Genomic DNA, 26,075 nt, shown 5'->3' on the forward strand with positions numbered 1-26,075 from the left:
CTGGAATCTTGTTGGTGTTGTGCATAGCTAACTTTCCTTGTACTTTTTTGGCCAAGTACTTTTTTGTACTTGCTTAACCATACACATGGCTACCATCTCCCTCTACTTTTTTTGACCCTTGTGCAGTAGATGTGTTCAATTCATTCATGGCTGCCTAAGTGCAAATATAACCATTTCACATGCAGTCATTCATTCTTGGATAGTGTGTCACTCTTTTTCAATGCCTTCAGTGTCCCACTTAATTCTCTGGGATTGCAGAAATAGCTCCTGTGTATTATTCCTTATTGCACAAGGGAACAACAAGCAGGCACATTGACTAGTACACAATCAGTGTGACTATATGAGATAGATTTACACTATGCAAGCACAATATAGGCTGGAATCCTGCTGGTGTGACAGTTGGGCATTTTTGTCCAATGTGGAAGATCTGTATTCAGTTCAAAGTTGTGCAGTCAGAGTTCCAGATTACTATGGTGTATAGATGTGCATGCACATTGTGCACCATTGTGCATTGATGCAAAATGTCCATTGTGCACGAGTTTGCACTGTATGTGCATCACAATGCAACATCACAAGTCACTAAGCTGGTGTTGCACAATAGCCACATAATTCCATGAGCATAAAGTTACACCATGTCTCCCAGATGTAAGCTCTTGGCCTAATAAGATTAGCTTCCTCATAGAGCAGGGATAGGAGAAGTACAGAATCGAAGAATCATAGAACTGAAAGGTGTTCCATGGGCCATCAAGTTGAATGCCCTGCTCAGTGCAGGAACTCCAACTAGAGTATCTCCAGCAGATGATAGCTGTCCAGATTCTTTTTGAAGACATCGAGAGAAAGAAACACCACCACTACTTTCCATTGCTGAACCACTCTTACTGTCAAGAAGTTCCTTCTTAAGTTCAATTTAAATCTACCCTCCTATAACTTAACAACATTAAACCTGGTTCTGCCCTCTGAGGAAGCAGAAAGCAAGTCTGCATCCTTCTCTTTATGGCAACCCTTGAGATATTAAAAAGTATGATTATGCCACTCCTCAGTCTTCTCTTCACCAAGCTGAACATCTCTGGCTCCCTCAACCTTTTCTCATATGTTTTCTTCTCTATTACCTCTTATCATCCTTGCTGCCCTTCTCTGGACCTGCTCCAACATGTCTCTATCCTTCCTAAAATGATGTGCTCAGAATGGAACACAGGACCCCAATACTGTGATTCCTTTTCTTGTTATTTTTCTGGCAAAGAAGAGAGTGAATTGCTTCCTTAAGAAGTTTCCAGGAGAAGCAGTTCCACCTTCTATATAGTTCTCAGAACCCCAATGCACTGATGAAGAGCAAGCAAGAAAGAAAAAAGATTGCCTAGTGTTGTTTGCTTTAGTATTTTCAGGAGTCTGTACACCTTCAGGGCAGGTAAATTGCCTGTTGGCCCTGCTAAATTTGCCCATCCCTGCTGTGGAAAGCAGAATTGCCTACGGTCTTTTGGTGCTAAGCAACTACCGACCTATAAATGCCCTCCATTAGTTTACACTGACCAAATGGTACAGATAGTTTCCATAGGAAATGGAGGGCATATATACACAGCAGGCTTGAATTGGTTTATGATTAGTCTTATCCTGCTTTCAGAGCACTTTGAATACTCAGAAGCAAGAGCTCCTGCAAAATGCCTGCAAAAAACACCAGACTGGAGGACTTTATAGACAACCTGCAACACAGGTCTTAAAGAGCTAGCTTTACAGAGGCTGGATTGGCATCTTTGGGGAGTGCTTTAGTTGTGCATTCCTGCTTAGCAGAAGGGTGTTGGACTATATTACCACTGTAGTTCCCTCCAGCTCTAAGATTGTATGAGTCTTTGGTTCTATGATATATTCACATCTCAAGCAGTGCAGTTTGGGCTGGATCTTTAGGCCAAAGTCAAGGATTTCACAGCCCAATACCCTTCCCCCGAGAGTGACCACACAGGCACAAGTGATGGGGTCTGCAATGATAACACACACACACATGGCATCTTCACTCGATCCAGGAAGATGAAGCAAGCTTGTTTTCTGCAGTTCCAGAGACCAAGACCTGGAGCAATGGACACAACCTACAGGAAAATAGATTCCACCTGAACATTCAGAAGAACTCCTTGGTGTTAAGAGCTGTTCAACAGTGGAATAGGATGCCTCAGAGGGTGGTGGAGTCTCCTTCTTTGGAGGCCATCTGTCACAGGGGGTGCTTTGATTGTGAAATGATTGTGAATTCCTGCATGGCAGAAGGGGGTTGAATTGGATGGCCCTTGGAGTCTCTTCAAATTCTAGGATTCAGTGATTCTAGGACCCAGGGGGTTAAGTACTGGTTGCCCTAGCATTCTATTTTTCATTCCCTTTTTCAACACATTTTCTGTTAGAAGCCAGGCAGCCAGACATGGACTTGGTTATGGAGGTTCATTGTACTATTTTTACTTTTAAAATGTCGGTGGGTGTGGGTGTGTTTGTGTGGGGCAAGCTCTCTTTTCCTACACAAAATATTACTTGCTCCCAAAGGAATGGATTCTCAAGGGCTGCGGAAGCAAACTGTGTTTTATTCCTTTTAAACAGGATGGTATTAGGATCAATATGAGTTTGAAATGTGGAAGTATACATGCTCCAAGTATTTCCCCTTTTTAAATCAAGGCTGGCAAACACTTGTTTGCTTCCTTGCTGTAACATATCTTGAAAGCGAGGACAGTTTTAATGCTTCCAGCAAGAATGTTTAGCTCTGTGCTTCACAGCCAAAGTAATGAGCTGTCTAAAGAGGTCACTGGCCAAATTCTAAAAATGGCTAATCGGGGCTGGTGCTTTCCATGCCCATGGTGCAGTGAATCTGCTCTGAGCTCTAGTCCAAACTTTAAAGGACTGCTCCAACCTCAAAATGAATTCAGCACCATTGGCAGCACCTCTAAAGTATGAATTCAAGTCCAGAGCATGGCATGGAAGCCCCCCTTTCCCAGTGCTGGCTGCATTGATTTGTGGCTAGAATCCTCTTGGTTGCTCCCAAGTAAACTAGACCTACTGAACCAGCTATTGAAGAGTACAATAACATCCAAAATCCATAAAATAGTGATACCTTTACATGTTGCAAGCTTTCAAAGCCTCACCAGCCTGTTCTTCAGGCAAACTTGTTTAAACTGATACTGAGGGTGGGGGGCAATTAGGATGTTGTTAGTCACAGGCCTGCATTTTGTCAAGATGTTGTTGTTGTTGTTCTCAGTTAAGACAGTTTATCCATGCAGGCAGAACATTCCTCCTTCTGGAAGTACCTTTTGTTGTAGCTACATCCCTAATGAAAGAGTTCCACAGTAGCCAGTTATGAAATGGTGAGTATGAGTTTTTCAGAAGTGTGGCATTTGCTTTAGACAAATGGTTTCAGGTATTATCTTTCGGCCCCTGTGGTGTTCAGCTGTCAAAATCTATGTATCCAGTCATTTTCTCTTGTTCCCAACATTCTTGAATCGGATTCTCTTCCGATTAAAATAATTGACAAAACAGACACGCGGTGATTATCTGAACTGAAAGTGCTTTCGTCCCATTATTTTGACAACACTTTGGATTGCTGGTTCCTGAAACATGTGTAAACCAGTTGTTGTTTTGTCCATATACCAAACATGGCATGCTGGGCGTTTGCATTCAACGATGTAAATTACATTGTAGGCCCTGCGGGTGATGTATTGTTTGATAAAATAACTTCCACAAGCTATCTTGTGCTCTTAAAAGGAGCTATCTCTGCAAGATAAACACAGGTGATACAGCGCTTGGACTCAAAGGACTTAATCTACGATTGCTGGGTCGAGGGCAGATCTCAACAGTAATCTGTGCAGATTGGAGGGTGGCAGAATACTTTATAACCTAGAGTTTTCTGGTTGCTTTAGGAAGGCATTGAGAGTTTAGTAAAGGTGGATAGCTTTGCTTTGACTGTCGGGGGATACTTAGGAGATGCTAAGTGGAAATAAAAGAACCATAGAATTGTAGAGAGAAGACCAAGGCTTTCATGGCCAGCATCCATAGTTTTTTGTGGGTTTTTCAGGCTATGTGGCCATGTTCTAGAAGAGTTTATTCCTGACGTTTCGCCAGTATCTGTGGCTGGCATCTTCAGAGAAAGCATTCTCTGAAGATGCCAGCCACAGATGCTGGCAAAACATCAGGAAGAAACTCTTCTAGAACATGGCCACATAGCCCGAAAACCCCCCAAAAAACTATAGAATCATAGAGTTGGAAGAAACCAGAACGGCCATCCAGTCCAACCCCCTTCTGCCATGCAGGAAGACACAATCCAAGCACCCCGACACATGGCCACCCTGCCTCTGTTTAAAATCTTCCAAAGAAAGAGACTTTGCCACCCCCCGAGGCAATACCTTCCACTGTTGAACAGCTTTTACTGTCAGGAAGTTCCTCCTAACATTGAGCTGCAATCTCTTTTCCTGTATTTTGCATCAATTGCTCTTTGTCCCAGTCTCTGGAGCAGCAGAAAACAAGCTTTCTCCTTCCATATGACATCCTTTCTGATATTTAAACATGGCTCTCAGGTCCCCTCTTAACCTTCTCTTCTCCAGGCTAACTGTGGCCATCTCCCTAAGCTGCTCCTCATAGAGCCGGAGGGCTTCCAGACTTCTCATCATTTTGGTCATGCTCCTCTGGACACACTCCAGCTTCTCAACATCCTGTTTTAATTGAGGTACCCAGAACTGAACACAGGAATCCAGATGAGGCCTGACCAAAACAAAATAGAGCGTTACTATTAGTTTCTTCAATCTAGAAACTATTATCCTATTGACACAGCCTAGACTCGCATTGTAATTGTCAATTGTTTTAATCTTTTGAATTGCTTAATTGTTTTTAAAGCTTTGTATTTTAAGGCTTCATACCGTTTTGACTTAGACTGTTTTAAATTTTGTTAGCCACCTTGAGTCCCTGTACCAAGAACAAGGCAAGATATACATAAATAAATAAACAAACAAACAAACAAACCAATTACACCATGACTAGCACATGATTCCCTTTTTTAAATAGCTCCACTGGCTGCCACAATCCATAAGAATGGCCAGAATTGTATTTCAGCTACTTCAGCAACATCTACATGGCAGAAATAATTCAGTTTAGCATTGCTTTAACTGCCATGGCTCCATGCTATGCAATCCTGTGACTTCTAGATTGTTCTGACACCTGTAGCCAAGGGTCCGTTTAGGGGAATTTTATTATTATTGTTATTAGCTCAAATCTTGCAAGAGGAGGGCCTGCTACGACGGCCCTTGCAGAATCGTCTCCCGACATGTATAAGGAGTAGACCAGGGGATCCCAATGAATGGAGCTGAGACAGACTTCTAGAATTAATAACCAATTTATTTATAAGGGGAAAAACACATACGATTCACTAGCATACACACACACATACAAGGCTCAGGAAAAGCATGGAATAGGATTTTAGGCATCACTGGGGTGATACGTCCCAGAATGTAGACTCCCTCCAGGAATCCAAATGGAATATGATGAGGATGGCATGAGGTTCAGCCATGGAATGACTGGCCAGGGGTCAGGAGCCAGGTCAGGGTTCAAGGGGACAGAGCTTCCCCCTGAAATCCAGACTGGCCCAGTGAACAAGCAAATCTGATGATATTTATAGGCAAAATCTTGCTTCTGGCAAAGGTGCTTGATGGTGAGAACAAAGGTGTTTGATTACTTTCTTTTCACCTGGATGTCCCTGTCTGATTGTCTTAGTGGTCTTAAGCTGCTCGGACAACAGACCTGGGAGGGGGCAAGAGCCTCAGGCAAGGCAAACATTTGCTCTTCCTGGTCCTATGATAATCCTCTTATGCGACTCCTTAGATATGATGATGTGGGTGCCCCTCAGGGGTGTGTGTACATGTCCTCATGCCTTGCTGGCAATGTGGACAGGCTATTAGAGTTCATCTAGGGGTCATTAAGGGTTATCATTTATACCAAAATTTATATGGAGCAGCATGGGTAACACACCAGAAAACTAAATATACCACAAACTGCAAATCCCAGTATTCCATAGTTTTGAGCCATGCAGTTAAAACAGTCTCAAACTGCAGCACAGATGCAGCTTTATTTCACTATACTTAACTATGGGATCAATCCCACTACAAAAAGGTCCAAATCCTGATTCAAGCTATATGCCCCTAGTTCCCACTGGAAATTGATCCCAATCCTCATTTGATTGATTCCAATGGGAAAAATGTGGAGAAACATGATCCAAGGGGAGCAGGGCCCCGAGAAGGACCCCCGGGGTCTCCCTCCCCACTGCCACCCATGGATCGGGCTTGCACCAAGGTGGTGGGGGCAGTGGCGAGGGGGGAGGAAACCCACCGGCAACCCACAGAGGAAGGGAGTCAGGGATGGCAAGGGAAACCCACCCACCCCCGTGGGTCCTAATTCACTAGGACATGCCCTCCATTTACCCCCCCTCACGGGCTTGTCAGCCCAGCTGCTTACGTCAAAATGATTGACGTGCCTTTGACATGCGGGGCAGCCAGTGGGAGCGTAAAAAGGGCCCAAAAAATCGAGTTCATAGGGGTCATAAAAACCCCTTTCATAGTGAGAACTAGGGGCCTTTTGGAGTTGATTGCCATGGTGGGACAGAGCCAAATCAAAATGCAGGTTATTCTGCCAGTGGGAATGACCCCTAAGGCTGCATCCACACTGCAGAAATAATCCAGTTCGACATCACTTTAGTTTCCATGGCTCAGTGCTATGGATTTCTGGGATTTGTCATTTGTTATGGAGCAGTATAAATAAATAACTGAAAGCACATAGTCAAGCAGCACACCAAAATGGCGAAAGATGTGGAAACCATCAAGCCCAGTGAGGAGCATCTCAGAGGTAGATATGTTTAGCCTGAAGAAGAGAAGGTTAAGGGGGTACATAATAGCCATGCTTAAATATTTGAAGGGGTCTCACATTGAGGATGGAGCAAGCTTGTTTTTTGCTGCTCCAGCAACTAGGACACAGAGCAACAGATTCAAACTATAGGAAAAGAGATTCCACCTCAACATTAGGAGGAACTTCCTGACAGTAAGAGCTGTTCAACAGTAGAATAGACTGCCTTGGAGGGAAGCAGTGGCCTGTTACAGACAGCCAAAATAAAGCTGCTTCGAGTCACTTTGGAGGTATGGTATTTCAATGATGCATGAGTCCTAAGAGTCTGGAAGCTTCACCAAAGCTGCACTCCAGTCCTTAGGACTGGAGCATGGCTTTGGTGCGGCCTTTGGACTCTTAGGCTGCATGTATCATTGAAATACCATACCTCCAAAGTGATTCGAAGCAGCTTTATTTTGGCTGTCTGTAACAGGCCAGAGTCTCTTTCCTTGGAGATTTTTAAACAGAGGCTGTGTGGCTATCTGTCAAAGATGTTTTGATGTGACTTCTGCATGTCAGAATGTGGTTGGGCTGTGGGCCCTTGGGGTCTCTTCCAACTCCAGGATTTTATGATTTTTATGACTATGTGACTTTATGAAATGATGCATTTGATTTCAGTTCAGCTCCCTGTGGCTCCTACATCACCCCATCTGGTTACAAATTCTAATTTGTGCAGTTTGCTTTGAAAGGCTACACTCCTGTTGTCCTGCTCCCTTCTTGTCCTAGAATGTGCATTTACATTCTCTTCATTTAATATACAATCTGAGACAGAAATTAACGTTTGATAATTAAATAACCTGGAATTTGTCAAAGGCCTACACATATTAATTTTTTTAGAGGGGGGAAAAACCCAGTGAGCCAGAGAGGTGGCTCTTCAAATAATGCATTCATTAAATAAAATTATTTTCTTAAAAAATGAAGACGACGAAGAAGAAAGGGAGGGATTACCTTGCTGAATTAATCATCCCGTGCTGTAATGCTCATCTCTCGATTTTATTTCCTGTAATAAGTCCATTAATACGGTTGTCTAAAAGGTTTGGGGGGGGAGAGAGATTTCAGCAGTGAATACCATTAGCTTAATGGGGAAAGTCTAATAGACTTTTATTGCAATTTTTACTCCGACATCACAGCCTTCTTTAAAACAGCTGTCTCAACAGGCGTCATTATTCTGATTAACATTTAGACAGCCTAAATTACAACAACGCCCCAGGTACTTTGTGTGTTTCCACATTTTTCTCTTTCTCTATGCAAGCTGTTTCCTTGGGGGATTTTCTTTGGGTAATAGGAGGTCAGTGTGAGCTGGGAGAATGGGAACGAAAACCCTACTTGTTCAACTTGTTGTATGCAGAAAATATCATGTGCAGAGTGGGTTTAGATTCAGACGAAGGAGGAGCGAAGATCAGGGGAAGGAATATCAACAATCTAAGATACGCAGACAATACAATAATAAGTGAAGAAAACATCAAAGACTTAAAACAATCACTAAAGAAAGTCAGAGAGAAAAGTAGCAAGACAGGTTTACTGTTGAACATTAAGAAAACAAAAATAATAACCATGGAAGATTTACATAAATTCAACCAAGATGATGAGGAAATTGAAATAGATTTCTCCTACCTTGGATCAATCTGTAGATATGGAGAGCTGACTGCAGTTATGCGCCATTCAAGAATGCACAATTGCATGTGAAACACCACTTAGCGACTGTGAGCTGGATACAGATGATAAGCAATGGCCCAAAATGGGCAACTGTATCCATAAGGGAACATATTTGTGCCTAAAGCACCACCAGGGTGCCAGCCACAGTTGTAGAAGTGGGCAACGTGGAGCAGGAACTGGCAGGTGGGAAAAGGGTGAAGGGCAGTTTGGCCTCTCCTCCCCTTGGAAGTCCACTTGACACTGACACTGGTACCATTTTGACACCCTCAAGACTTGGCTTTTTATTGAAGTCTTTGGGTCTGATTTTATCCAGGCTGCGCATGTGTTATGGTTGTGCTATTTTAAATTGTATTAACTGGTTTTACAGTGTCTGCTTTTTAATTGATAACTGATCTCATCTATCTGTAGTCTTTTTAAATTATTGTTATTATTTATTCTTTTGATTTCATATGAGATTATCAGATGAATAAGGAGGGGTCGTTCCCTCCTTACCCCATCCTGAAATCATCCTTATTGCGCCTGTGCTTATCCTGTTCTTCTCTCATCAGTGGCACCTGTCATTTTATTAATGGAAGTTTCAGTTAATACAAAGTGGCTAGACCATGCCACTTCAGTGATGGGAGAAGGATGGGATCTGAAAATCTTATTGCCATCGTGTGATAACGATGACTTCAGGATGGGATAATGACAAATGTCATCTGAAAATCCTCCCGTGATCATGCCATAAGAACAGAGTAAAGATGGGAGCGTTCTGTCCCCCATGTGATAATCTCCATGATAAAGTACCCTGAGATTTTTGGATATAGGGCAGGGTACAAATAAATTAAGCAAAGTACAAATTACCTACAGGCACAAGTCCAGTTTTGTCATATGTGTAGAGAAATTGTTGGCTCTCAAGCTCCCAAGGCAGCTGGGCTAATTTCAAATGGGTTGTTGCTTTGATTGATTCAATCGCCCATGGATAACAACAGCAGTCATAACATGACAACTCTTTTACACCTTGATATATCCATTTGCTGGTGTCTCATTTCCTTATCTCTTAGTTCAGCTCCCATCCCAGGCCTTCTTTACATCCATTCCAACAATGTGCCGATTGGTCATCATTGTCTCCTTCCACCTGCTTGATTGATAGTCTCTCTCTCCACTCTCTTATCAGCACAGTCTCCAACCGACTGATGCTTTCCTCTGCTATTCATAAATATAGATTTCTCCCATTCTCCCTGACATCGACATTTCCACCAAAAAAAAAATCCGCTCATCCCATTTGTCCTGGGCTTCTTGGAATCTTTATCTTTCGAGTGGCACCGGCTTCATTTGTCTGTGACCTGTAGCTATGAATTGTGCTTCTCTACTCGGTTGGCCAGATTCACTCAATTCACCAGATTCTTTTATCCAAATATATTGGTATTTCTGTGTCACATTTGTATAGCAGGATTTGGCCTTAATCTTGTTCTTAGTCCCAAGCAGTGCAAACCAGAGAGCCAGAATGGTGTGTTGGTTTGACCATTCAACTATGACTCTGGAGACCAGGGTTCGATTCCTTCCTCGGCCATGAAGCCCACTGGCTGATCTTGGGTGGGTCAATGCTCTCAGACTCAGAGAAAGGCAGAGGCAAACTCCCTCTGAACTAATCTTCCTTAGAAAACCTAGTGATAAGTTTGTCTTAGGGTCACCATAAGTGGGAAACAACTCGAAGGCACACAACAACAACAAAGTGTAGACTCATTCAGTCAATGGGATTTAGCTATATGTTGATTCACTGGAAGAGAAGGAGCATCTTTACTTATACCCCTCCATTACCCCAACATTGAGGCACAAGGTATCTCACAAATTAAAGTATAATAACTTCCAAAATTCACAAAACAGTGGTGACTTTATTGAGCTAAACAAAATGCACAGTAAAGATATTGCTGTTTTGTGGATTTTGGATGTTATTGTACTTTGGTGTATGCTTTTTTTTCTAAATTAACATGTAAAATATAATTAGACAACACAAAAAAGTAAAATTAAAATGGAATTAAAATGGATTTAAAGTATTAACAATAATTGTTAAAATATTTAAAACATGCAAGTTGACACCCTGTTGTTGTTTTACATGCACATAAGTGACCTTACACATGTGATTGCATCAATGAATGTGTCTGTTTCACAGCAGCCAAATAAAGCACAGCCACAGTAGGGGAACTTAGGTATGCATGAAACACTAGCACAATGCTAGCGGTTAGTGATTTGTTGTTGCTGCTGCAGCTGCAGTTCCTGCTGATGTTGTTGTGTGCTTTCAAGTTATTTCCAACTTATGGCAACGCTAAGACAAACCTATCATGGGTTTTTCTGGGGCTTAGAGTGTGTGACTCACTCAAGGTTGGTTTCTATGGCTCAGCGGAGAATCAAATTCTGATTTCCAGAGTCACAGTCCCACCCTCAAATCACTAAACCATGCTGGTGTACCTACACAAGTTCAATTTCATGCCTATGCCTGTACTGTTTTGGCCATAGAGTAATGTTCATATTTACTTGACAACTGCATAAGGAGAGTAACATTCAGTGCCTTCCATGTCACACTTGACTCACTGGGATTGCAGGAACAGCTTCTGCACACGTCCCATTGCCCACCATGGCTGGCATCCCCTTAGTGACACTGGGCACCTTAGGCTTCCATATGTACTGGTGGGTATGGAGGTTGGGATTCTCTTCCTCCAAAGCTGTCCCAGGTCCCATTGTGTCACTACAATAGCTGCCATCAACTGCCAATCCATTGCTCATCGAAACCACAGGGGACTGGTAAACCATCTGTTTCCACAATATGGTTCTGTTCCCATAGTAAGATACAAATGGGTGACAGCATCCCCTTAGACCTGGGCAAATCTCAGTGGAAATCGCCCTCAATCTGCATCCAGTTATGGAATCACCACACTCCCATTCTCCACCAGCCATGGAGCAGATTTTCAGAGGAGGCCATCAAAGTGGCATGTGACATTGGAGCCATGGTGCAGTTCCACATGTGAAACTCTTACGCTATGCACAACTGTGTTGGTTCTCTGCCAATGTGTGTGTATGTGGATCTCTTTATTTGTTGTTATTGTGTGCCTTCAAGTCATTTCTGAGTTATAGCATCCCTAAGGTGACCCTATCATGGGGTTTTCTGGCACTGAGAGGTATGTGACTTACCTAAAATCATAAAATCATAGAGTTGGAAGAGACCACAAGGGCCACCCAGTCCAACCCCAACAGTCAAACATCCCTGACAGACAGCCATCCAGCCTCTGTAAAAGACCTCCAAAGAAGGAGACTCCAACACACACCTGCTGCTGGTGGAGAGAGAAAGTGCTTAGAAATTACAAAAGAGAGACAGAGCATATTCCACAACCTTTCAAATATTTCACTCAATGGGTTTTCATAGATAAGCAGGGAATCAAACCCTGATCTCCAAAGTTGTTATCCAACTCTCAAACCACTACACCATATTGACTCTCATTCTCTATGTTTACTGCCTGGTTTGTTTCAGTCCATTTCTCCTCAACCTCAATGTCAGTATTGCATGTAACACAGAAGGTTCTACTTATCTGGATGAGAAAATAAACATCTACTAGGATTTTTCTGATGCCCTGGATTAGGAGGGACTATGACATTCCCTGCCCCACTATCCCTTGGACTCCATTGTTCCCCCTTTGAGTTCAGATGAAATCCCCCACCCTTCTATATTATGAGAAGAAATAGATTTCCCTAACAATAGTGTATTGCTCTGAGCTATCCCTGTTGTAAGGTAAAGTACCAAAGGCTGGCTTGACGTGAGTGAGCAAGACCCATTAACCATACAAAAGAGCTGCTGGTAGTGGAGAGAGAAAGTACTTAGAAATTACAAAGAGAGATAGAGCAACATAGCTATTTGCATTTTGGGGGTCATTGTTTATGAGTGTTACTAATGAGGAGAGTCCGCACTTCAAAATATACAATTACACCAGTGATAGTAATCCTAATAATGACATTGGGGCATCTATTCATGTCATGCACAGAGAAACATAAGTGAAAGACAAGGGGCAGTATTCTCAATCAGTATTGTTTATCACTGAAAACTAAAGTTAGGATTGTCCATGCCATTGTATTTCCCATTTCTATATATGGTTGTGAAAGCTCTACAGTGAAGAAAGATGATAGGAAGAAAATCATTTGAGATGTGGAGCTGGAGAAGAGTTCTTCAGGTACTATGGACTTCTAAAAAGACCAATAAATGGGTGCTAGAGCAAATCAAGCCTGAACTCTCCCTAGAAGCCAAAATGACTAAATTGAAGCTGTTGTACTGTGGCCATATCATGCGACTTCCTAGAAAAGACCATGATGTTTGGTATGATAAAAGGCAGTGGGAAAAGAGGAAGACCACATTCCAGATGAAGAACTTCAACCAGGGAAGCCATGGCTGTCCAAAATCTGCAAGACTTTGAGCTGCCTCAGCTGTTTTCCTCCCTGCCTGTGGATAATGTTACCTGGAGGTCTCTCATTCACAGGGTCACCATAAGTTAAAATCAACTTAACAGCAGTTAGCAACAAGAATTCTTTAAGTAACATCTCCTGGTCCAAGCTTCCCAAACTTAAAAGAAGCATCATTCATTTATGCTCCAATCACCAGCACAATGGACCTCCTGCAACTAATGCCTGGTAAAGTGGGTTGATGAGCAATGGCAGTTATGATCATGGAAATAATGTCACAATTGTGACTAAGTAGCAAGCATGAATACAGAACAGTTGCAGATAGGTAAATCTATGTAGCTTCTCTGTATTCATGATCACTACTTAGGCCTTGTCTGAACAGGCCAAAAGCCCCCTCTCCTGTTCTGATGTTGTCATGACCCAAACTCAGGTTCTAATCTGGATGCTGCAATGGCATGTCCTGTCCCAGAGCAAGGGCAGAACAAGATTAACATGGAGTAAAATAACTTACCTGTTAACTGTACTCCACATTTTCCAGAATATATTAACAGGGCACAAATACATAGAACCATAGAATCATAGAGTTGGAAGAGATGCCAAGGGCTATCCAGTCCAACCCCCTTCTGCCATGCAGGAAGACATAATCCAAGCACTCCTGACAGATGGCCATCCAGACTCTGGCCTCATTCACACTGGTGGCATTGCTCTGGAACGAACTGGTCAAATTCGGCGGGCTCCCTCCCGAATCTCTCCAGAAGCAAGTGCTGACTACCAATCAGGGGCATTTTAACACGAATGCCCTCTTGGAGAATTCGGGTTTAAGGTGAAGGTGCCTGGCTGTCAATCAAAGTTAGTTCCGCGATGGTCATAGGTGACGTTTCCAGCACTGATAGGGGCATCAGAAGTGTGATTTCCACCCCTCCCTTTTTTTAAAGGACCAGGCACCACTTGTCAAATTTTAAAACCTCTGGGGTGTGTGTGTGTGTGTGTGTGTGTGTTGTGGGCATTTGGGTCAGTGTTGTAGATTAAGATCTGCCCTTGGCTCCATTTTCAACCCCAAAATGAAAGCTAGTGCCATCTCTGTAGCCTGCATCCTACTCCCTTGGCACCCCAGAATGCCTCATACACAGGTAATAATAATAATAATAATAATAATAATAATAATAATAACAACAACAACAACAACAACAACAATAAAATTAATTCCTCACCTCGGAATGCCAGAAAAGGATGCTTTTTTTTGGCTTTCCCTAGGCTACCCCTGAATTCCTTAGAGACAGTAGCAAAAGCTGTATCAATTTGCCAATTTGCCTAATTGGAAAGAGAAGCATTACATTCGAATTTTAACATTCATTCGCTTTGCAGCAGTCATTCCAAAGGAAAAAATAGGCTACCCCTGAAGACAGTAGCAACAGCTGTATCAATTTGCCAAGTTGCAACATCACATTCGAATTCTAACATTCATTCTCATTGCAGCAGTCATTCCAAAGGAAAAAATATGCGCATAGACAGCCAAAAATAATTTAAAAAGAAATAAAATCCAAAGGAAAAAGGTCTCTGCCAGATAGCAGAGGCTTCCTTTGCTGTAGTGCCCTGACTTGCCCTGAACTGACCCTTGCTCCTGCTCACGATCTATCTATATATCTATATATATAGCTATATTTCTATTACCAAAAACATGCAAATTTTTTACCAAAAATAATGATAAAAAAATAAAAATCAAAGGGAAATGGTCCCTGATGGATAGCAGAAGCTTGGCCTCTTCTGCCCCCTCCCGACCTGCCCTGAATTGACCCCATCAGTCACCCCCTTTTTGCCTCCTGTCACCCTTTGCCTCCAGATTCCCCTTTTCCTTCGGCTCTTTCCTCCTCCTCCTCCTTCTCCCCCTTCCCTCCAATGAGGGGAGGGAATGCTCTGACCTCTGCCCTCCCTCAGACCTTAATCCCTCCCAGAATTTGCCCTGATCATGATCGAGGGCAAATTCATATTTCGCAGAACCCAGGTCTTTTGAGAAAAGATGGATTTTAGCCTGATTCTGGATACCCCGGGGTAAGGGGCATTTCCTTGTGCAAGCCTCGACATGGATTGTGACAGAATCCAGCCCAATATGAACTTCACATGGAAGAATCGATTTCAAAACCGATGTAAAAGGTAATGTGAATGGCCCCTCTGTTTAAAAACCTGCAAAAGAGGAGATTCCACCATGGCTCAAAGCAGTGCCATCACTGTGGTTGGTGTCACCTGTTGTGGGAGTGGGCAAACTGCTTTGCCCTCTCCACCAGCCATCCACACGGCTAAATGGCTTCTGAAGGGGGCACAATGTGGCCTCTAGAGCATGCATTCAGGATCCTGTGGGGCTGCTCTCTGAGAAGACATTCCAGACCCTGAAGAAAGCCCCTGCCTCCCCACACGAAGGGCATTTAGGGTTCAGTGCTACTCAGGGGTGCATCACAGTGGCTTCTGGAGGACCTGTTTAGGGTCTGGTGCAGCTGCTGGGCAAGTGGGAAAGAGCCCTTTGTTGCTCATCCAGTAGCCATGCTAGTCCCTCTGGGGTGTCACCCCGTGCATTGCGCACCCTCTGCACCACCTAATAATGCCACTACTCCAAAGCAGCATGTTACCGGGTTGAACACCTTTTACTGTCAGGAAGTTCTTCCTAATATTAAGATGGAATCTCTTTTCCTAGAGCTTGCATCCATTGCTCCGGGTCCTGTTCTCTGGAGCAACAGATAACAAGCTTGCTCCAACCTCAATATGACATCCCTTCGAATATTTAAACAGGGCTATCATGTCATTCTGCCTACTTAGGCTTTGTAGCATTCAAATAAATTTACATTAATTATCTACTTAATCAGTCAACTAATAGTTGGTTATTGTTGCTGTTGTTGTTGTGTGCCTTCAGGTTGTTTCTGACTTAAGGTGACCCTAAAGCAAACCTATCACAGGGTTTTCTGTGGCTGAGAGTGTGTGACTCAGCCAAGGGCACCCAGTGGGATTCCCTGGCTCATTGGAGAATCAAACCCTGATCTCCAGTGTTGGAGTCCAACAATAAACCACTACACTATCCTAGCTCTCAGCTAACAGACATGGGATTAATCAGTTTTACATTCTGAAATCCATGGGCAGGCTAGCAAGGAGCTGCAACAGAGATTCCTTAATCCTATCAGGAGTTGTAGCTGCATTGTTCAAGAGTGGGCCAAGGAATAAGGGAGAACTTCACACAAGGAGGACACAGTAAACAGTGGATCTGCAAGAAAGCCGTTCGCATGACTCAGTCAATGAAGATTGTTTTGTATTTTCATCATGGTTTATATTTTTGCACCTATTATACCATTTATAGGATGCCTTATAAAAGAATTTCAAGAGCAGCACACCACACAAAATAATTCAAAATTCAAGGGCTGGAATTACATTGGTGTCTTATGCACATTTAAGTTCCTCTGCAGAAGCAGCTGGACATTTTTGTCTGATGTGGAACATTCATGTTCAGTTCAGTGTTGTGGGAACAATCTTGTGGATTGAGTGCCATTATCCATACAGAGCAGTATACACAGACTGGTGCTTATGGGCATAAATATGCCTGTCTGCACACATTGATCAGTCAAGAAATCAGAAGACTAGACTAGAAATAGAAGAAGACTAGAAATGGGAAGGGCAGCTATGAAAGAACTAGAAAAAAATCCTAAAGAGTAAAGATAATAAACAAACACTAAAGTTAGAATTGTCCAAGCCATCATATTGCCCATCACCATGTACAGATGAGAAAGGTGAACAGTGACGAAAGCAGCTAGGAAGAGAATTAACTCATATGAGATGTGTTGTGGTGCTAGAGAAGAGTGTTAAGGATACCACAGACAGCCAAAAGGACAAACAAATGGGTCCTTGAACAGATCATGCCTGAAATCTCTCTGGAAGCCAAGATAATCAAATTGACGCTGTTATACTTTGGGCACATCATGAGAAGGCCTGACTCATTAGAAAAGACAATAATGCTAGAAAAAGGGAAGGGAAGTTGAAAAAGAGGAAGGCCACACACCAGACGGATAGACTTTATTAGGGGGTCACAGGCCTGGATTTTCAGGACCTAAGCAGAGCAGTGAAGGACAGAGGGTCTTGGAGATGTCTCATCCACAGGGTTTCCATGGGTCAAGGTTGACTTTAGAACAGTTAATAACAACAACAAACAGGTACATGCCCATGAGCGTTCAGTTATACATTTGGTTGCACATTTAAGTGTACAACAATGCCATTCCACATAAAGGTTGTCTAGCACAATTAGTGTGTAAATCCACATGTGGACAATTATACTATGTAATGTCAGAAGATAGATCATGCATCTTGCCTGCCATGGGTTTAGTGGTAATACAGAATTGTGCGATGTAGATGGGATTAATAGGTGTTGGCACAATGAAGAAAAGTGATGGGATGTGTAAAGGTAAAAAGTAGGGAGGGGCACTTAGACTTCACAGCCAGAGAGCTCTTAGTCCTCCCTAAACTACAAAGCCCAGAATGCTACAGGAGGCAACCATAGCAGTTAAAGAAGAAGAATTGCACTATAACAGTGTAGTGTGATATTGACCTAAGATACCAGCAGGATTTGAGCCATAGAGTTGGAGGGGATACTAATGGCCATCCAGTCCAACCCCCTACTAGTGCAGCCATCCACCATGGATAGCTCCTTTAAAGTTGGGACTAAAGGTTAGAATAGATTCTCTTTCCCCGCCAGAATGGAGGCTGCCATCCTCTACTGGTGAGTCTCCCATGACCACCCACCGTATTTCATTGGGCAGGTGTACTCAGAGGAGGACAGATCTCGAAGTCTAGAAAGAGCTGGGTGGACAGACAAAGCCCTTCAAGAACCTCCTGCTTCAAGTCATGAAGGACCTTAACAAGAATCTTCAGCTGGTTCTGGAAGTCGACTGGAAGATCATGAAGCTGGGTCTCAAGCAAGAGATGCTTATCCCACCCAGTTCTTTGATTTATAAGTGGCATTAATAAACCCTGCCATACTAAAAATAAAAGATCCCATGCTCAAACCTTCTTTGAAAGGTGGGAGTCCCACAAGGAAGAGTACTCTAGTACTGATTAATTCTTGCTGTTACAGTGAAGACCTTTTCCTAATCCACTCTCAGATCTCATCTAATCCACTTTCCTCCAAGCATATGCAGACATCTGGACTAGGAGAGCCCCCTTGTGTCAGTCCCTCTAAAAGTAGGTGCTTTGCATGTCGGTGCACTTATGAACTCCTTCTATGACAAGGCTCATAATAACCCTCCAGCCCAGAAGCGGTTTCCAAATAACAGCTGCCTCAGCCGTTTCCCTCCCTGCCTGACAAGTGCTCTTGGCCAAACCAATCTGAATTCATTTGGAGGGGCTGTTTTTTCTGCAGCTTTAATAAAAGCCAAGCCGTGTGACATGGCTGGCATTCTCCACTGGCCACATAATTCCACATCAAACAAAGCAATCACAGCTGCCTGGCAACCTCCAGCCTCAGTTTTCCTAACCTCCTTGGTCCCCTGTGTTCTATTAATTCCAAAAGGCTGTGGGTGGTTGTTGTCAGGAGACCATTGGTCCACTTAGATTGGGGTAGACAATTGTCAGGGATTTAGAGAAGACATTGGCCCCAAAGGAGAACTTGGAGGGCCATGGGCACCACACACACGCATACTCACAGACACAGACACACACAAAACCAGGTTTTGCCCCCAGGTGCCCTCTACCACATTTTTTGCCCACCCAGGCTATTTTAGTCCAAAGAGAAGACTTTTTTTAGCATTAGAAACTGAATCGGGGGGGGGGGGGGAGAAGCAAGCTCCAGGAAAAGAGATTCCAGCTCAACATTAGGAGGAACTTCCTGACAGTAAGGGCTGTTCCACAGTGGAAGACACTCCCTCAATAGAGAGTGCTGAAGTCTCCTTCCTTGGAGGACTTTAAACAGAGGCTGGATGGCCATCTGTCTGGTATGCTTTGATTGAGAATTCCTGCATGGCAGAATGGGGTTGGGCTAGATGGCCCTTGCGGTATCTTCGAACTCTATGATTCTAACTGGAACTGGAAGTGACATCACATCACTTCTGGTAGCATTTGGGCATGCTGTAACAGCCCATCTGGGAGGATGGGAGAGTGAAAAATGGAATCTGCCCCTTCCACAGTTGCCCACCCATATCCTACATCATGCTCACATTGTGTAAATCTGCACTCATGTAGTTAAGCTGTAATTGCCCTACACCCCCTTCTCTTGAATACTGACACTGTGAGACAACTGTGTATCTATTATTCTGCTTGCTTATTGCCCCATGCACAATGGGGGGGGGGGGGGATGCACAACAAATATTTCTGAAATGACAATGAATCAAGGGCACTAAAGGCAGATATGAAGAACTACACACCATCCAAGAATGTGGACGTCCCATGTGCAAAAGTTAACTTCACAGAAAACCACTTATGCAGTTGTCAAGTGATTGTAGACATTATGCCATGGCCAAAACAGTACAACCATGTGTGTACAGGAGGTTGTGCTTGTATAAACACCAACAGCATGCCAGCCTTTGGCCCACATCCTATGTCACGTCTGCATAGGTTAGAATTGTGTTGTTGACATATGAAGGCATAAGTTCAACTTAAGCCTGTACAGTGGACCTCCACATTCACTAGGTTTAGGGGCAGAGAACCCAAGTGAAAATGTGGAAACCACAAATAAAAAAACACACTATTTTTTAACCTGAGAAAACACCTTTCTAGGAATTTAGACCCTCCAGCCCAATTTTATGGCCCACTTCCACCAGAAGATGTCCATAAAATGGTGCTGGAGGATCTACAAATGCCTGGAAAAGTATTATTTCTAGGAACATCTAGGTCTTACAGTGTGATTTTTGGCAGACGTTGATCACAGAGTTGCGCTGGTGGATCTAGAGGTTCCTAGAGAGAACATATTAATCAAATCCATGGATAAGCAAATCCACAAAAGTCAAAGATGCAAATGTGGAGGGCCAAGTATATGTGCCTTTTAGTGGTCAGGGAAGGTGGTGGAATTCAATTCCTCCATTTATGTTGACCCCCTGTACCTTTGACCTACTCTCTTTGTACTGGGTCCAGGGGACCCACAGAGCAACAAAGGCATCCTCCCAGGAGTCCTATGGGAAGTCCTGGAGGAGGATGTCATCTTCCCCCTGGAGCAGGAACAACAGAAAGTAACAAAAAGTACCATGCAATAAGTAATGCAACAAAATACCTTTTGCAACATTCTCACAAGCAAGTTAAAAAGATCCATACTACTGGCCCTGCTTGTGTGGAGCCAGACTTGAGCTTCATCAGCACTGTAGAAATAATGCAGTTTGACACCGATTTAACTGCCATGGCTCTGTGTGATGGAATTCTGGGATATGTAGTATAGCCTTCTTTGTCAGAGCTGTGCTGCCACAACAAACAACAAATTCCAAGATTCCATAGCAATGAGGCATAGTAGTTATAGCAGTGTAAAACTGTATTATTTCTGCAGTGTGGATGCAGCCTTGGGAAATGTACAACAGTGCCATGGGATCTCCCATCAATTCTGCCACCACTGAGAGGGCCAAGGAAATAGGGGCAGTTGGCAGGAATAGTGGCAAATGATTGACCATGGATTTCTTGAACAGACTGGGAGCTGTCCAGCAGCAGGAACTGGACTCTGTCTAGGGCTGAGATGGGGAGGAGCGGGGGCAAAAGGAAGGTTTGCCCCAAAAAGAAAAAGAAAAAAGAATTCTGCCCCTTCCTCCAAAGGGGCTTTTCCTTCCGTTCCAAATTATCCAGCATTACATCGAGTGGAAATCACTCCCAATTAGAATGCTTACATTGTCTTTCTCTGCAGTCCCTTGGTAAGTTTTTTCCCCTGTGAATGCCTACACCCTATTTCTAAATATTCAAATGAAACTGCAAGTTAGTGCAATGAGAGAAACATGAAGACGGATACAAACTTTTATTTGAAGAGGGAAGAATTTTTATTTGTAGAGCAATTTTATTTTATTTGGGGGGCCCACCCTTGGCTATATCCCTGGCTCAGTCAAACAGTGTTGCTGCTCTTTTAATGAGGGAAGAGAGAAATATAAGGAACATTTCAGTTGGCATTTCTGGTCTTCCTATTTTTGGAACTAAGGCTGCACCTGCCCTGCAGAAGTAATCCAGCTTAGAATCGTAGAGTTGGAAGAGACCACAAGGGCCATCCAGTCCAACCCCATTCTGCCATGCAGGAAATCCAAATCAAAGCATCCCTGACAGATGGCCATCCAGCCTCTGTTTAAAGACCTCCAAGGAAGGAGACTCTATCACCTTCCGAGGAAGGAGTGCATTCCACTGTCGAACAGCCCTTACTCTCAGGAAGTTCATTAAGATGGAAGCTTGACACCATCTTAACTGCCATGGCTCAGTGCTATGGAATCCTGGAATTTGTAGTTTGTTGTGGCACCAGAGTTCTCTGACAAAGAAGGCTAAATATTTCACAAAACTACAAATCCCAGAATTCCATAGGATTGAGCATGGCAGTTAAAGTGGTGTCAAACTGGATTATTTCTGCAGTTTGATGCAGCTGTATTCAGGTCTCAATCTAGAGTATGCACCAATGCCTGGCTCCTCCTCATAGATAAAATGCAAAGGAACTGCCAAATGGGAAGTCTTCAGTGAATAACTTTAGGGTAGAGCTTGGAAAAAATGATTTTCAGGCAGGATTGCCTGGTTTAAACCAGGCTGGTTTAAATCAGATGACTTTCTTAAAAATCGATTATTCATAGAGACTACTTAGTTCAGTATGAAGTGGTATAGAAATGTAAATGCTATTGCTATATGTAGTTTATCACTCACTTTTATCACAGTGGTCCCTTGATATCCACTGGGGTTTGTTTCCAGGACCCCCTGTGGATACCAAAATCCGGGGGATGCTCAAGTCCCATTAAACACACTGGCTTAGTACAATGGCATCCCTAATAGAGAATGGCCAAATCAAGGTTTGCTTCTGGGGATTTATGTATTTCATTGAATATTTTCAAGCTATGGATTGTTGAATCTATGGATAAGGAATCCGTAGATATGGAGGGCCAACTGTGTATATATATTTAAGTCTGCCTGTTATTACTATATCCCAGACTTCTTACTGGAAGAACAATGACTGTTTGGATTCATACCTATTAACTTTAGCAGTTTATTGGCATTTGCTCATTGTTAGACCAGTATCCTGTGTTAGTTGTGTATTATTATTATTATTATTATTATTATTATTATTATTATTATTATTTATGGTATTTATACCCCACCCTTCAGCCCTAAAGTCTATCAGAGCGGCTCAGCTCTTTATTTAATAGTGGTAGAAATGCAATTCAGAAACAAATCCTTCCAATAACATAAGTTCAACCAAAACATCTTGCTTTAAAAGAGCACTTTTTAAAAAGGTATATTTAGTCTGGGGAAGAGACGGTGAAGAGGTGATATGATAGCCATGTTTAAACATCTGAAGGGATGTTGAGGATGGAGCAAGCTTGTTTTCTGATGCTCCAGAGACTGGGATCCAGAGCAATGGATTCAAACTACAGGAAAAGGGATTCCACCTAAACACTAGGAAGAACTGCCTGGACGTAATTGCTGTTCAGGTTGTGGTGGAGTCTTCTTCTTTAGAGGTCATTAAATAGAGGTTGGATGACCATCTGTTGGGGTGCTTGGATTGTGAGTTGCTGCATGCCAGAAGGAGGGTGGACGGGATGGCCCTTGTGGTCTCTTCCAGATCTAGGATTCTATGGCCTGTTACAGACAGCCAAAATAAAGCTGCTTCGAGTCACAGTGGAGGTATAGTGTTTCAATGATGCATGCGTCCTAAGAGTCTAGAAGCCACACCAAAGCCACGCTCCAGTCCTTAGGGCTGGAGCGTGGCTTTGGTGCAACTTCTGGACTCTTAGGACGCATGCATCATTGAAACACCATACCTCCACTGTGACTCGAAGCAGCTTTATTTTGGCTGTCTGTAACAGGCCAAAGATATTAAAAAATAGTGCTGAAAGTTTTTGAAACCCCAAAAATATTGAGCAAAAATCCTGACAGCACTTCTGGGCACATCTGATACACCAACGTGGAGCATCTGGGGAAGCGCAGGAATGGAAATGCCTCTCCTCTGCTGTTGCCCACCCAAGTGTTGAAGAGTGAAGTTACCTAGGACTCTTGCTATGCAGGCCTTTATCTGCTACCCACACAGCAAACTGCCTGTTCCTTGCAGCAGGTCCCCTGGATCGTAATCCAACGCTGCCTGTCATGACTTCAAAACAGCGTGCCTTAATGCACATTGTATTTAAATAAGCTACCAGCAGAGAACAAATATGGGGGTAGAGATGAGTGGGTGGTGGTGGAGGAGAGATCCAAAGGCTTAAGTCGCTTTTGCACAGTGGTTTCCAAGTGCCTCCCCTTTCTTCACATGTTTAGTTCATGCTGTAGTTCCCACATGGGAGCTCCTTAGTTTGGTATGAAACATAAGTCTCCCCTTTTGTGCAATTTCCTTTTCTTCATCATCTTCTTCTTTTTCTTCCATTTCCCTTCTTGACAAAGGATATTTTGGAAGCAAACAATTTTATAGTTATTAAAGGGAGGGAAGAGAGGGCATGCATGTGGCCAAGAGCTGGAGGGTGGAGAAAAATGACTGGCACCAGCATTAAGGAGGTTTGTTTGCAAAGCAAGAAGGGAGGACTGAAGACAGTGGCAGGGAGGGAGTGTACTAATGCATCTACAATTGATATGGAAAGAGCTGTCTGGCCCCCGCTTTTTCCAGGCTGTGACTGTCGGTGAGTGAGGGGCCGACAGCCATCCCAAAATCCCAGAGAAAGAAGAGAACACCATGCTGCTCCTCATCAACCACATCCCCATTAGCTAGGATTCAATTAGGGGGCTGCCTGTAATGAGATTTGCACAAGGAGACAAGGCAGGCGGCAGAAACCGCTGGCTCCATTCCGGCTGGCACAAATGGGCAATTTGGTGTCCCTGCAGATTCTGGAAGAGCCAAGGAGGCAGCTGTGCCAACTCTCCTGATCTGGTGCAGGTGACACAACACACACACTCACACACACTTTCTCCAAGGCTGAATGTGGGGACACTTAACTTCTCTTCTGCACATGTCATGGCATTTAACCCACCTCCTTTTGGTTTCACTCTGGAGAGGTTTTTGGAGCGTGTACCAGCAGCTTCCCTTGTTCAGTTAATTTGTACAGAACAAAACCAGGCCTGAATGAGTTTAAGAGCAGCATTCTGGAGTTGGGAATAATAAATAATAGGCAATGATCTGAAACAGACAAGTTTGGGAAACCTCTTTCCATTCCAGAGTGCTTTGAGGGCAGGGTGACAAGACGTCCTCCTTTTCCAGGGCCTGTCCTACATGTCAAGCTTCTGTCCAGGAGGAATTCCAAAATGTCCTCCATTTCTAGCATGGCTAAGAAGCATGAGCTTATATTTATATTTGTTTGTAGCTTTTATTTTGTAAAGTCCTATATTTTTCTTTCTTGTCCTGCGTTTTACGCTGCTTTGTCCTCCTTTGTGGTCATGGCAGCTGGTCAGCCTGCTTGAGGGCCACATTCCACTGGTGGGCAAAGACAAAAGCAAATGGAGTAGGGCAGAAAATACCAGCCACATCTTGCTTAATGAGTTGCTGCTAGTGCCAATAGCTCAGGGCCTTGTGACTCTAACACTTTGATGTCACTTTACTTGCCATGGCAACATCCTATGGAATTTGGGGGTTTGTAGCTTCTGGAGGCACTAGAGCTCTCTGGCTGAGAATCCTCAGTGCCGCTGCCTAAACTGCATATCCCAGGATTTCATAAGCTGGAACCAGGGGCCCATTCAAACTACAGAAATATAGCACTATTGTTCCATTTCAACTGCCAGAGTTCCAGGCTATGCTTGCACAGCATTACTGTATGCATTGGCTGTGCTACAAGATCCTGGTGTTGAATGGTGATGTTGTGCAATTGAATGCACAGCCAAATGTGCAACTGACCGCAATGGCACCCCATATCCAACTCCAATTCTACAACCCTGAACTGGCTGTTGAATGGAGCTCATGCCCAGGCTATGTGAAGGATCACATTTTATCTTATGAGTCTGTCAAATCTCTGATCTTCAGAGGACAGAAACATAGAAACCTAGAGTTAGAAGAGAACCCAAGGATCATGCAGTCCAACCCCATTCAGTCATGCAGGAACTCACAATCAAAGCATTCCCTGTGACAGATGGCCATCCATCCTCTCTTTAAAAACTTCCATGGAAAGAGACTCCACACCACTCAACCCCAGAAGGAGAAAAGGCAAACCACAAGAAAACTCTATGACAGGTTCACTTTAGGGTTGCTGTAAGTCAAAAATGACTTGAAGGCAATTAACAACAACAGAGGCTGAGAGAGTGTGACTTTCCCAACACTACCCAGTGGGTTTCCATGGTTTAGCATGGAATCAAATACTGCTCTCCCAGAGTCCTAGTCCAACTCTCAAACCATTGCACGATGCTGGCCTTTAAAAAACAGGGGTTTCTTAGCCAGATTTATTCAGAGGTAGTTTGACACTATTTCCTTTCTCTGAGGTTGAGATAGTATGACTTGCCCAAGGTCAGCCAGTAGGGTTCTATGAACTGAATGGTGGTTTGAACCCTGCTCTCCCAGAGTCCTAGACCAACACAAAAACCATACTGGCTCCTCCTTTAAACCACATGTGTTTGTATTGGAATATTCTGCCTTTTATGAGCCACCTTTGGAGAAAAGGTGGTGTATAAAAAAAGTGATTGATGGAATGGAGACATCCAACTGGTTTCATAGGGGAATTTATGTGCATGTAACACAACAAAAAGGATTAGCATGTACATTAGATTTTGCACTTGCAAATAACAACAACAATAATAAATAATTTCTTACTCACCTCTCCCCATGGATAGAGGCAGGAAACAGCAAAAGATTAGAATACAACACATAACATCAGTTAAAACTCATAACATCACTTAAAATACATAAACCAATTAAAACACATATAACATCAGTTTAAAAGAACATATAAGTCTAATGCATATTAAAACAATCAACCCCTAGTTTGAAATTCATAACTTAACAATTTACATTTACATAT

Source organism: Sceloporus occidentalis, unplaced genomic scaffold, assembly GCF_023333645.1.
Source record: "Sceloporus occidentalis isolate IW3139 unplaced genomic scaffold, rSceOcc1.0.p SCAF_1, whole genome shotgun sequence".
Classification (NCBI taxonomy): Eukaryota; Metazoa; Chordata; class Lepidosauria; order Squamata; family Phrynosomatidae; genus Sceloporus; species Sceloporus occidentalis.